The following is an 11,979-nucleotide window of genomic DNA, read 5'->3' on the forward strand; positions in this document are numbered from 1 at the left end:
CTTCCCCAATTACCCAGGTAGTGCTCATGCAGCCCAGCCATCGCCCTGTCAGTACCCATGCACTCCTTCAATCACCCAGCCAGCACCATGTACTTATCCAATCAGTCCACCAAAACCCAAGCACTTACAAATTCACCATGCACTCTCCTTGCAGTACCTAATCTTCCAGTCACTACCCATGTACTCATGCAATGACCCAGGCACTAACACATGCACTGCTACTATCCTGTGAGCACTACTCATGCAGTCCAGCCATCTCCTTTTCACAACCCATACAATCCTCCAATCACCAAGTCACCACCATGTACTTATCCAATCACTCCACCAAAACCCAAGCACTGATAAATTCACCATGCACTGTCCTTTCAGCACTCTAATCATCCAGCCACTACACATGTAATCATGCAATGGACCAGGCACTAACACATGCACTGCTATAATGCCCTGAGCACTACCCATGCAGTCCAGCCATCGCCCTGTCACTACCCATGCAATCTTCCAATCAACTAGCCAGCACAATGTACTTATCCAATCACTCTGCCAATATCCAAGCACTTATAAATTCACCATGCACTCTCCTTGCAGTACTGTAATCATCAAGTCACTGCCCGTGTACTCATGTAAAGACCCAGGCACTAACACATGCACTGCGACAATCCTCTGTGCACTGCCCATGCAGTCTTCCAATCACCCATTCACCACCATGTACTTATCCAATCACTCCGCCAAAACCCTAGCACTTATAAATTCATCATGCACTTTCCTTGCAGAACTCTAATTATTCACTCAGGACCCATGTACTTATACAATCGCCCGGACACTAACACATGCACTGCTACAATCCCCAGAGCACTACCCATGCAGACCTCTTACCACCTACACACTAGTGATTCCCTACTCCAATTACCCAAGTAGTACCCATGCAGTCCAGCCATCGCCACGTTATTACCCATGCACTTATCCAATCACTCCACCAAAACCCAAGCACTTATATATTCACAATCCACTCTCTTTGCAGTAATCTCTGCATCCAGTCAGTACCCATGTACTTATGCAAAGGACCAGGCACTAACACATGCACTGCTACAATCCCCTGAGCACTACCCACACAGACCTCTAACCACCTACACACTACTGATTCACTTCTCTAATTACCCAGGTAGTACCCTCTGTCACTACCCATGCACTTCTCCAATACCCCATCCAGCATCATGATCTTATCCAATCATTTCACCAAAACCCAAGCAGGTAAAAAATCACCATGTGCTGTCCTTGCAGCACTCCAATCATGCAGTCACCACCAATGTACTCATGCAATGAGCCAGGGACTAACACATACACTGCTACAATCACCAGAGCACTACTGATGCAGTCCAGCCATCTCCTTGTCACTACCCATGCACTCCTCCAATCACCCAACCAACACCATGCTCTTATCCAATCACTCCACCAAGACCCAAGAACTTATACATTCACCATGCACTCTGCTTGCAGTATTCTATTCATCCAGTCAGTACCCATGTACTTATGTAATGTCCCATGCACTAACACATACAATGCTACAATCACCTGAGCACTTCCCACGCAGACCTCTAACCACCTACACACTACTGATTCACTTCTCCAATAACCCAGGTAGTACCCATGCACTCCAGCAATCCCTTGTCACTACCCATGCACTCCTCCAATCACCCATCCAGCATCATGTACTTATCCAAAAACTCCGCTAAAACCCAAGCAGTTACAAACCACCATGCACTTTCCTTTCAATACTCTAATATGCAGTCAGTACCCATGTACTCATGCAATGACCCAGGCACTAACCATTGCGCTGCTGCAATCCTCTGTGCACTACCCATGCAGACCTCTAACCACCTACACACTACTGATTCACTTCTCCAATAACCCAGGTAGTACCCATGCACTCCAGCAATCCCTTGTCACTACCCATGCACTCCTCCAATCACCCATCCAGCATCATGTACTTATCCAAACACTCCGCTAAAACCCAAGCAGTTACAAAACCACCATGCACTTTCCTTTCAATACTCTAATATGCAGTCAGTACCCATGTACTCATGCAATGACCCAGGCACTAACCATTGCGCTGCTGCAATCCTCTGTGCACTACCCATGCAGACCTCTAACCACCTACACACTACTGATTCACTCCTCCCATTACCCAGGTTGTACCCAAGCACTCCAGAAATCCCTCTGTCACTACCTATGTACTCCTCCAATCACCCAGCCAGAACCATGCATTTGTCCAATCACTCCACCAAAACCCAAGCACTTATACATTCACAATGCACTCTCTTTGCAGTACTCTCTTCATCCAGTCAGTACCCATGTACTTATGCAAAGGACCAGGCACTAACACATGCACTGTTACAATCTCCTGAGCACTGCCCACGCAGACCTCTAACCAACTACACACTACTGATTCACTTTTCCAATTACCCAGGTAGTACCCAAGCACTCCAGCAATCCCTCCGTCACTACCCATGCACTCCTCCAATATCCCATCCAGCCTCATATACTTATCCAATCACTCCACCAAAACCCAAGCAGTTACAACATCACCATGCACTCCCCTTGCAGTGCTCTAATATGCAGTCAGTACCCATGTACTCAAGCAATGACCCGGGCACTAACACATGCACTGCTACAATCCCCTGTGCACTACCCATGCAGACCTCCAACCACCTACACACTACTGATTCACTCATCCAATTACCCAGGTAGTACTCATGCACTCCAACAATCCCTCTGTCACTATCCATGCATTCCTCCAATCACCCATCCAACATCTTGTACTTATCCAATCACTCCGCAAAACCCAAGCAGTTATAAAATCACTATGCACTGCCCTTGCAGCACTCTAATCATCCAGTCACTATCCATGTACTCATGTAATGACCCAAGCACTAACACATGCACTGCTACAATCCCCTGAACACTACTCATGCAGTCCAGGCATCTCCTTGTCACTACTCATGCACTCCTCCAGTCACCCAGCCAGCACCATATACTTATCCAATCAAACTGCCAAAACCCAAGCACTTATACATTTACAATGCACTCTCCTTGCATTGCTCTCTTCATCCAGTCAGTACCCAGGTACTTATGCAATGACCCAGGCACTAACACATGCACTGCTAAAATCCCCTGATTTTCTCGAGCAATTACCCAGGTTGTACCCATGCAGTCCAGCCATCTCCCTGTCACTACCCAAGCACTCCTCCAATCCCCCAGCCAGCACCATGTACTTATCCAATCAGTCAGCCAAAATCCAAGCACTTATAAAATCATTATGCACTCTAATCATCCAGTCACTACTCATGTACTCTTGCAAAGACCCAGGCACTAACTCATGGCAAATACAGAGGAGGTCATGCTAATCACAGGGGTACCCCGACGCATAGTATTCCCTGGAGTATGTAGTTGTTGTCACTGTATTCTAAGTGTCTTGTAGCATAGCACTGGCTCTAGGCCTGGTTAGTCAGAGTCAGATACCACAGTACCCGTCAGCAAAAATGTTGGGGGCACAGGAGGACTTTCTGCTCCTCTGTTGGTTCTTTCTGCACATCTCTTGCTTCTTCCTGATTTTCTTCATCTTTCTGGACTTCTGTCGCCTCTTTCTGCGCAGTTCTTCCTCTATCTTCACATGTCCTACCTTTGTAGGCATAGGTAGAAATCAGCATTTAAAAAGCCTTTGAAATTCACTGAAAAAAAACATAGTTTTCAGGGATGTTATAGTTAGAAATTAGCATTTAAAAAGCTTTAGAAATTCACTGAAAAAAACCATAGGTTTCAGGGACGTTAAAGTTAGTTAGACACTTGACTCGTATAAAACCAGAGAAATTTGGCCTTCATAGTTAATTCAGCTAACTATAATCTGCGCCCCCGCAATGCACTGCTTATGACGTCACATATTACATCATTCATGAATGGTCAGTAGCATCACTGATGACATCACTGATGGCATATCAAATGACATCACTGATGACATCACTTAGTACATCATCCATGTGATAATCTGATTCACCTCCTCATATCCTAATATAACCTTTGATACACCCACTCTAAAATACAGCCTACCATTTTTGAAACCATGGACACACCATCACCAGTTAGTACATACCCACTCACTAATTCCTAGGTCTACACACACATCCAGTTATTCACCCATACAGTCACTCATACATTCAGTCAACCATCAATACAGCATTTTCATGTGCACTCACATATTTATACAGACACTCACACACCGCCACTCATCCGTAGAGTTACTCACACACCTAGTCAGTCATGCAAAGAATCAATCACACTCGCATTTACTCACCTATACAGTTATACACACACCACCTCACTTATTGAAACATAAACTAACACTCTTATACAATAACTAATACAAGCACACACTGATCCATACAGCCACTCTCACAATCACTCACTCTCACATATAGTCATTTATACATTCCAACACTCACATATACTGCCTGTCACATATGCAGTTACGCACACATGGACGAGTGAGGCATCCATTCAATCACCAACACACCCATACACACACTCACCCACGCTTACACCCCTTCACAGATGCACTCTTGAATCCATACACCCAGTGAATCATCTACTCATATATCTATGCACAGAGTCACAACCCCCACCCACACAGACACTCCGACAACCAATTAAAACCCATATAGATCCTCATTTAGCTACCCACCAACCAATGCAACCGCTCACACACCATATCTTACACACCATGACTGTATCAGTCACTAACCCATGAATTCAGTAAGACACATTTATTCACTCACTTATACAGTCAGTCACGCACCTACTAAATCATCCATCCAGACACTTATACACCCACTCATTCTTTAATACATCTTGGCATATATAAAACATATTTAAACTTTATAGAAACACACAGTCACTGGATGATGACATCAGTGATGTCATTTGAGATGTCATCAGTGATGTCATCAGTGATGTCACTGACCATGTCATGAATTATGTAATATGTGACATCATCAGCAGTACATTGCGGTGGCGCAAGTTATAGTTAGCTGAACTAACTATAAGAGCCGGATTTCTCTGGTTTTGTATTAGTGAAATGTCCAAATAACTATAACTCCCTGAAACCTGTGGTTTTTTTCAGTGAATTTCTAAGGTTTTTCAAATGCTAATTTCTAACTATAATGTCCCTGAAACCTTTAATTTTTTCTCCATCAAAAGCCACCAGCTTCCGAACAGCTCACAGGCGGGTGTCGTTTTTGTGATAGTGGCTAATCACGTGTAATTTTTCTCACCAATTTTCCCTCAGGAACAAAACGCACTCCACGGATTTCATACACTTCAGTCTTTTATTATTAGGAACGCTGGCAGACCGGTTTTGGCAACATGCCTTTTTCAATGCCTTTTTTGCGTATGAAGTCACAAAGCCCCCATTTAATTGTCTCTGCGTGCTTCCTTATTAGTTGTGAAAGTCAACGTGAGTGATGACGGACCATAAAAACAACAATTCCGTGTATTCATTATGTCCGCCATGTCAGCATGAGCAAAAGTTCATTGACCTCTAAGTGAGAATGACTGCATATTTGTGATATTCATTCTTGTAATGAAGGTCGCTGTAGTAGAAACAAACATGCCGTCTTTATTATACATATGCTGAGCTCACTCACCACCTGGGGGCTTCCTCGCCCTGCCGTGCTCCACTTTTTTTCAGGGTATTATCGCAGGTTCCTTTTTAGTAAATGGAGTCCTTCTCTTTGTAGTCCTTTTTGGGTGTAGTTATTCTGAAAGCTAAATCACCTCATGAATGCCTGTCCTTTCAGAGTCTTATTCCTTTGAGCAGGTTTCCCCTTTGGATCCCTTTTCTCCTCTGACTTCCTGTGTGTTCCTGGGCAGAGCTGTTCTCCTCTTTCTTCTTAGGTTTTCTACCCAGTCACCAGCCTTTGCCTGGAGAGCCCATGACATCCTTTCTTGAACCATAGTTCTCCTTGGGCATGTTAGGGGATGAGGTAGAAATCAACTTAGCAGAATTTCTTAATTGTTCGTGTTGACTTCATGTTTGCTGAGCATCAACTGTATTGTAAGAATTATAAACGCTATACTTGGAGTGGGTCTACTAAAAGCTAAAAAAGGGCCTCCTTCAGTCCTTCCAGCAAATGTTGATAGGAGACCACTACCCCTGATTCATCCATCCAAAGAGTTTGCAACAGCAGCTGCATAAACCGGCTGATGTAAGATGCCTGGTCTCATTTTCCTTATTGAAGAAAATGCTGCTTGTACAGAGGCTTTAGTTTGTTTATCTCTGAAAATAAAATTAAACTACTGCACAAATGCCTTCAAAGTTAATTGCTAAGGGCTTTTATATAAAGGTAAAGGAGTTGCTCAAGCTAACACATCCTTACTAGAATAGGAAGAGTGAGGAGTCACAGCAACCACTATGGCAAGACAAGTGAGCTCGGTGTGAGTCAGGCCTACACACTCTAATTGCCACTATTGACCTAGAAGCTACAACTCTGGGGGAAAACATGGCGGCCGGCTAGGTTGCGGGTTACGGATGTCGGGATGGTGACGGTGCGATAACAGTGAAAGCGGTGCTTTGGGCTGTAATCTGCAGCGGAAAAAGAAAGCTGAATGTAATTTGGTTACCTTGAGGACAGTGGGGGAGCGAGGATTGAGTTCTGGAACCTCCTGGGTTTTGTTGATTGCTGCAGGCGTGTGGCGTTCTGTTCTCGGCAGCGAAGGGTCAGGCGGCTGAGAGGAGGAGCCGCGTTTGACTGGGAAGCAGTGCCCGCAGAGTGGAACGGCTCTACGGTGAACGGCGTTTCTCTGTGTGGCGGCGCTTGGAAAGAAACGGCGTGGGTATTATCTTGTGGTAAGAGAAAGCCCTCGAGAAGAGAGGTGGAGTGAGTGTTGTTGTTCAGATCCTCCCGGTCTGTTTGTTTGTTTGGAGTGCTTCTTGGTAGCGGAGGATCTGAGCAGCAGCCGCAGAGGCTTTATTGTGGACAGCGTTTCATTAGGGGCATTGTAACGGCGTTTGGGCAGAACGGCTCGGGCCTCAAACGTTGTATAAAAGTTGAGGTATTATCACATACGCTGCGATTTGTGCTATACCAATGTGTTCAGTGAAACTTATGCTTTAACTATAACGGCTCTATTGTGGACAGCGTTTCTTTTGGGGCATTGTTGTGGCGCATGGCGGAGGCTGAGGGGCCCGGACAGCTTTGGGAAGAAGTGGAGGAGGAGGAACTGCATCCAGTTACACAGTCGCGGAGTGCAAGTTGGAGAAGAGCGGCATTGGAACTGAGCTAAGGTCGTCAGGTGGCAGCCAGGGTATCGTGGAGAGGTGCTGGGGGTAGAGGGAGAGGAGAGGAACCTTTGGGAGTGACTACGCTTGAGGTAAGGGGGGCAGGAGGGGTGGTAGGACCCCCCACGTTAGGTTCAACTAGCAGAGGGTTGGCTAAAGACCAGACAAGGAGTGTTGACAAAAATAAAGTGGTTTGTAGGAAGTTGGTGGATAGCGTAGACAACGTAGAGGGCCCCCGGTACACATTAAGGAGCACAAGAAGGGGTATTACTGAGGTATCACTGGGTAAGCTGAAGACCCTGTAGAAGAAGCCCTGGAAGTGCACGGTAAAAGAAGCTAAGAGTGGCAAGGGGGGGGAGCTGGACACGAAAGTAGGAAGACAGAAAAGGGTTGATTATAAGGTAGCTACAACCCCGTCACTGAGTGCATATTTCAAACCTATCCCAAAGGTGCTAATATTGAAGACACAAGCTACACTGTCAAATCAAGGCCCAGATCTTACTTCAAGAGATATAGAAACACAAGATTGGTTCCCTCACATAACTCCTAATAGGTTTAAGGCTCTTGCAATGGAGGAGGAAGGGAGGCAGGTTGTGCAAGATACTGAGGAATAGATTAAAGCAGACACCCCAATACATCTGGATATAGTGTCAACAGTTGAAGGTGGGCTGGAGGCAGGAGGTGCGAGGGGGGACTTCTGACGATAACAGATAGCCCTTTGACGGATAACAAACACCTAGAAGAAGCTCGGGTGAACCCTGAGATAGACTGCACGGATTCTTCGATTGTGGCGCTTCTTAGAAAATTAGAGAGGGATATTCATCAGGGTTTTGAAGCTTCAAATAAAAACCAAGAGAGTATAAGAACCTCTTGCAGTTTACTGGAGGCAAAGCTGGATAAATTAGCTGCCCGCACAGAAGCGTTGGAGTCAGAGGTGAAAGTAATGCGGGACAGAGTCTTAGATAATCATAAAGAGATTGAGGCTATCAAATTTAGAGAGCGAGAGGATGATGAGAGAGTTGAGAGACTTGAAAATATGCAGAGGCGGAATAATTTGAAAATTCTGAAGTTACCAGAAGGGAAGGAGGGGTCGGAAATAAAGAGCTATGAAGTGCAGCTACTCAAGACAGAGTTACAGTTAGAGGAAACGGAAGAGGAATTGTTGTGGGATATTCAGAGGATACACCGAGATCCTTTCCGGTTGAATCCGAACCGCTCTAAACCCAGAAAGATTCTCGTTAACTTCTTGACTTATAATTTGAAGGAGAAGATTTTGGAATCCGCCCTTAAGAAGAAGAGTATAATTGTGGATGGAATTGCAGTAGATATAAGGTCAGATTTATCACCTGTCACAGCTAATAGGCAGTGGGAGTTAGGGAAGCGTATGGAACCACTTAGAGCATTAGGAGCCACAGTTCAATTGAAATTCCCAGCATTTTTAAAGGTAATGTGGCGGAATAAGATGCATACTTTCAGGGGAGTTGAAGAGGTGGATGCCTTTCTGTAGCAATGTCAAGGGAAATAGCAAGCAAGGAGGGGTGATTAGATAAAGGAAGGTCAGATTACTGCCCGGCACTGATATTAGTGTAAAGTAAAATGTAAATAGAGGGGTGCACAGTCACTAGGGACATCCACAAGGCCAAGGCCATAGGTGTTTTGGTTTGGTTTTCCAGGGGAGGGGGAGAGAGAGGGGTAGGGATATGGGGGGCACCGGGTTGGGGTTTGGAGGGGGGAGGGGAGGGAGAAAAGGGAAAAATATCCTCATGAGTATTCTTGTCGCCTGGCACTGGGAGAAAGGGATTGGTTGTTAAGAGTGGGGTTAACTCTATGGAACTAAGGTTCCTTACATGGAATGTCAATGGTCTGCGAGTGAGCTCAAGGAGACAGCTGATTTTGAAGTATTTAGAGGATTCCCCTGCTCATGTGATTATATTGCAGGAGACGCACCTGTCTGAAGAGTAAAGTAACAGGATTTTTTCTGCTCAACGCTTGATTGCTAGTGCATTTTTTACACCCCAACAAATAGTGACAAAAGGTGTGGCAATTTTGATTAGGAAAGGGGTTAATATTGTTATGGAAGATAAGGTAGCAGACAAGAAAGGTAGGTGGGCGATTGCGAAATTAAGAGTGGCAGGGGAAGTGCTGGTGGTTGTTGGGTATTAAGGTCCAAATCTGGATGATGAAACTCCCTTAGATGAGTTAGCTGGAGAGTTACGGGACTTTGCTGGTAAAATAATCATGGCTGGAGATTTTAACGCAGTGTTGGATTCTAAGTTAGATAGATCGGAAAATAGTAGAGCTGTGGTAAATGGTAAGATGTCAGCTAGGATAAAACTTCTTATGGAACAGCAAGGTTTATGCGATATCTGGAGAATAAAAGCAGGTCAGCAGTTAGGGTATACTTTTCATAACAAGAAGTACAACCATAGCTCCCGCATAGATTATTTTTTGATTGATGTGAGGTTGAAGGATTGGGTAACGAAGGTGGAACATCTTGGGGCCCATGTTTCGGATCACTCAGCAGTGCGAATGAGTCTAGAACTGGGGGCAGAGGGTTTGACTTCAACCTGGAGATTGGATCACACAATCCTCTTTGACAGGGACTACTTGGAGGTTCTTAGAGATGAGTTACAAGTGTTTTTAGATATAAACGTAGGATCAGCCAAATGGGAGACTGTGTGGGACACTTGTAAAGCATTTTTGAGAGGGAGATTGGGAGCACAGGGTGCTAAAAAGAGAAGAGTGTACCACAGAAAGGTGTTGGACTTAGAGAAGGAAATCCGCTCATGGGAAACTTTGGGTGTAGGGTCGGGGGCCATACAAGGGATGAGGAGATAAAGAATAAGCTGTTCGAATTAAAGTTAGAATTAACATCAGTGCTGTCACAAAGAGTTAAGGAAAAATGCGATGCTAGCCAGTTGGCCCACTTCTCTTATGGGGAAGGGTGTAGCAAATTGCTAGCGTGGAAAGCTAAAAAGGATTTACTACGGAACCAAATAAAAGCAATCAAAAAGATCGATTCCGGAACTATTATAACAGATGGTAGAGGAATAGCAGATGCTTTTTATGAGTTTTTTGTAAGAATATATAGGGAGGAGTTGTGTCCAAAACAATCTGATATAGAAGGGTGGGTACAAGGTTTGGAACCTCTTGCTGATAATCTGGTAGGGGTGTTGAATAAGGAAATATCTCAAGCTGAGGTGGTTAAGGTCATCAAAGAGAGCAAAAGGGGAAGGCACCAGGCCTGGATGGCCTGCCTGCTGAAGTTTATAAGGTATTGGTAGATGATCTAGCTTCTACATTATGTCATCTGTTTAATCAGGTTTTTACGGCTAGAGCAGCAATACCTAGATCTTGGAATGAGGCAACAATTTCCTTGAGTCTTAAACCAGGAAAGTCACCTAAGTCTATGGACTCGTATAGACCTATATCACTTCTAAATTGTGACTACAAGTTCTTTACAAAAATTTTGGCAGACAAGTTAGGAATGGTTATCCCCAAGCTGATTAATCAAGATCAAAAAGGCTTTATCAAGGGGCGATATTTGAAAGAACTAACTTTTGCTCTCATTGGGATTATAGATATGGCCTCAGCAAACAAACTTCCCTTGGCAGTGTTTGCTTTAGATGCCGCCAAGGCCTTTGACCGAGTTACTTTGGTTTTCTTAAAAGCACTACTGGAACACCTTAAATTGGGAATTTTTTTTACGGAATCCCTCCTCTCTCTGTACCGCTCCCCGACATCACGAGTTTTGGTCAATGGCATACTAACTCAACCCGTCAAAATATTGCGTGGGACAAGACAAGAGTGTCCATTGTCACCCTTGTTATTCAACTAATACATTGAATCACTAGCCTGCAAAATTAGGAGTTCTGATATGATACCCCCTTTTGTGATTGGTGACTGGTCGAAGAAAATGGGCCTGTATGCAGATGATATTATTATCTATTCATCAAAGCTGCATCAGTCTTTGGACTGTCTTGTAAAAATATCTAAGGAATGTGGGGCTGTCTCAGGCTATTAGATAAATCAGGACAAAACTGAGATCATGGCATGGAATCTGGATACAGCAGGGTTAGCCATCAAGACAGAAATGAGATATTTGGGGGTTAGGATCACTCAAAACATTGGTGACTTGGCTGAGACAAACTTCTTTAGGATAAAGAAAGAGGTTTCGGCCACTCTTAAGGGATGGATGAATTTACCTTTGTCTTTATTTGGCCGGACTAATTTAGTTAAGATGGTGATCCTGCCGTAGGTTACTTTTTTGTTTGAGGCTATCCCGCTTGGATTTAGAAAGGAATGGCTGGCTAAACTACAGAGTGAGATAGCTTCATTTATTTGGCATCAAAGGGGTCACAGCTTGCATGGAAGAAATTGAGGAGGAGGCTGTGCAAGGGAGGTCTGACGGCCCCGGACTTGCAAATATATGTGTGGGCTTTTTGCTTAAAAAATTGTAGGATGTTATTGGGTACCCTGACTATCTCACCAATCGGAAGCTTATTTGGTGTGATGTTGAAAAGCTGTAGATATAAAGATTTTGTTTTTTTTGTACAAGTTTGCAGACCCCAAGTTTTTTTAAAAAGGTTAGACTTAAGGTCCTTCGGGATCTGGCAGAGATGTGGTACAGGATAAGGAGATTACTGAAGTTA

This window comes from Lissotriton helveticus, chromosome 4_1 (assembly GCF_964261635.1).
Source record: "Lissotriton helveticus chromosome 4_1, aLisHel1.1, whole genome shotgun sequence".
Classification (NCBI taxonomy): Eukaryota; Metazoa; Chordata; class Amphibia; order Caudata; family Salamandridae; genus Lissotriton; species Lissotriton helveticus.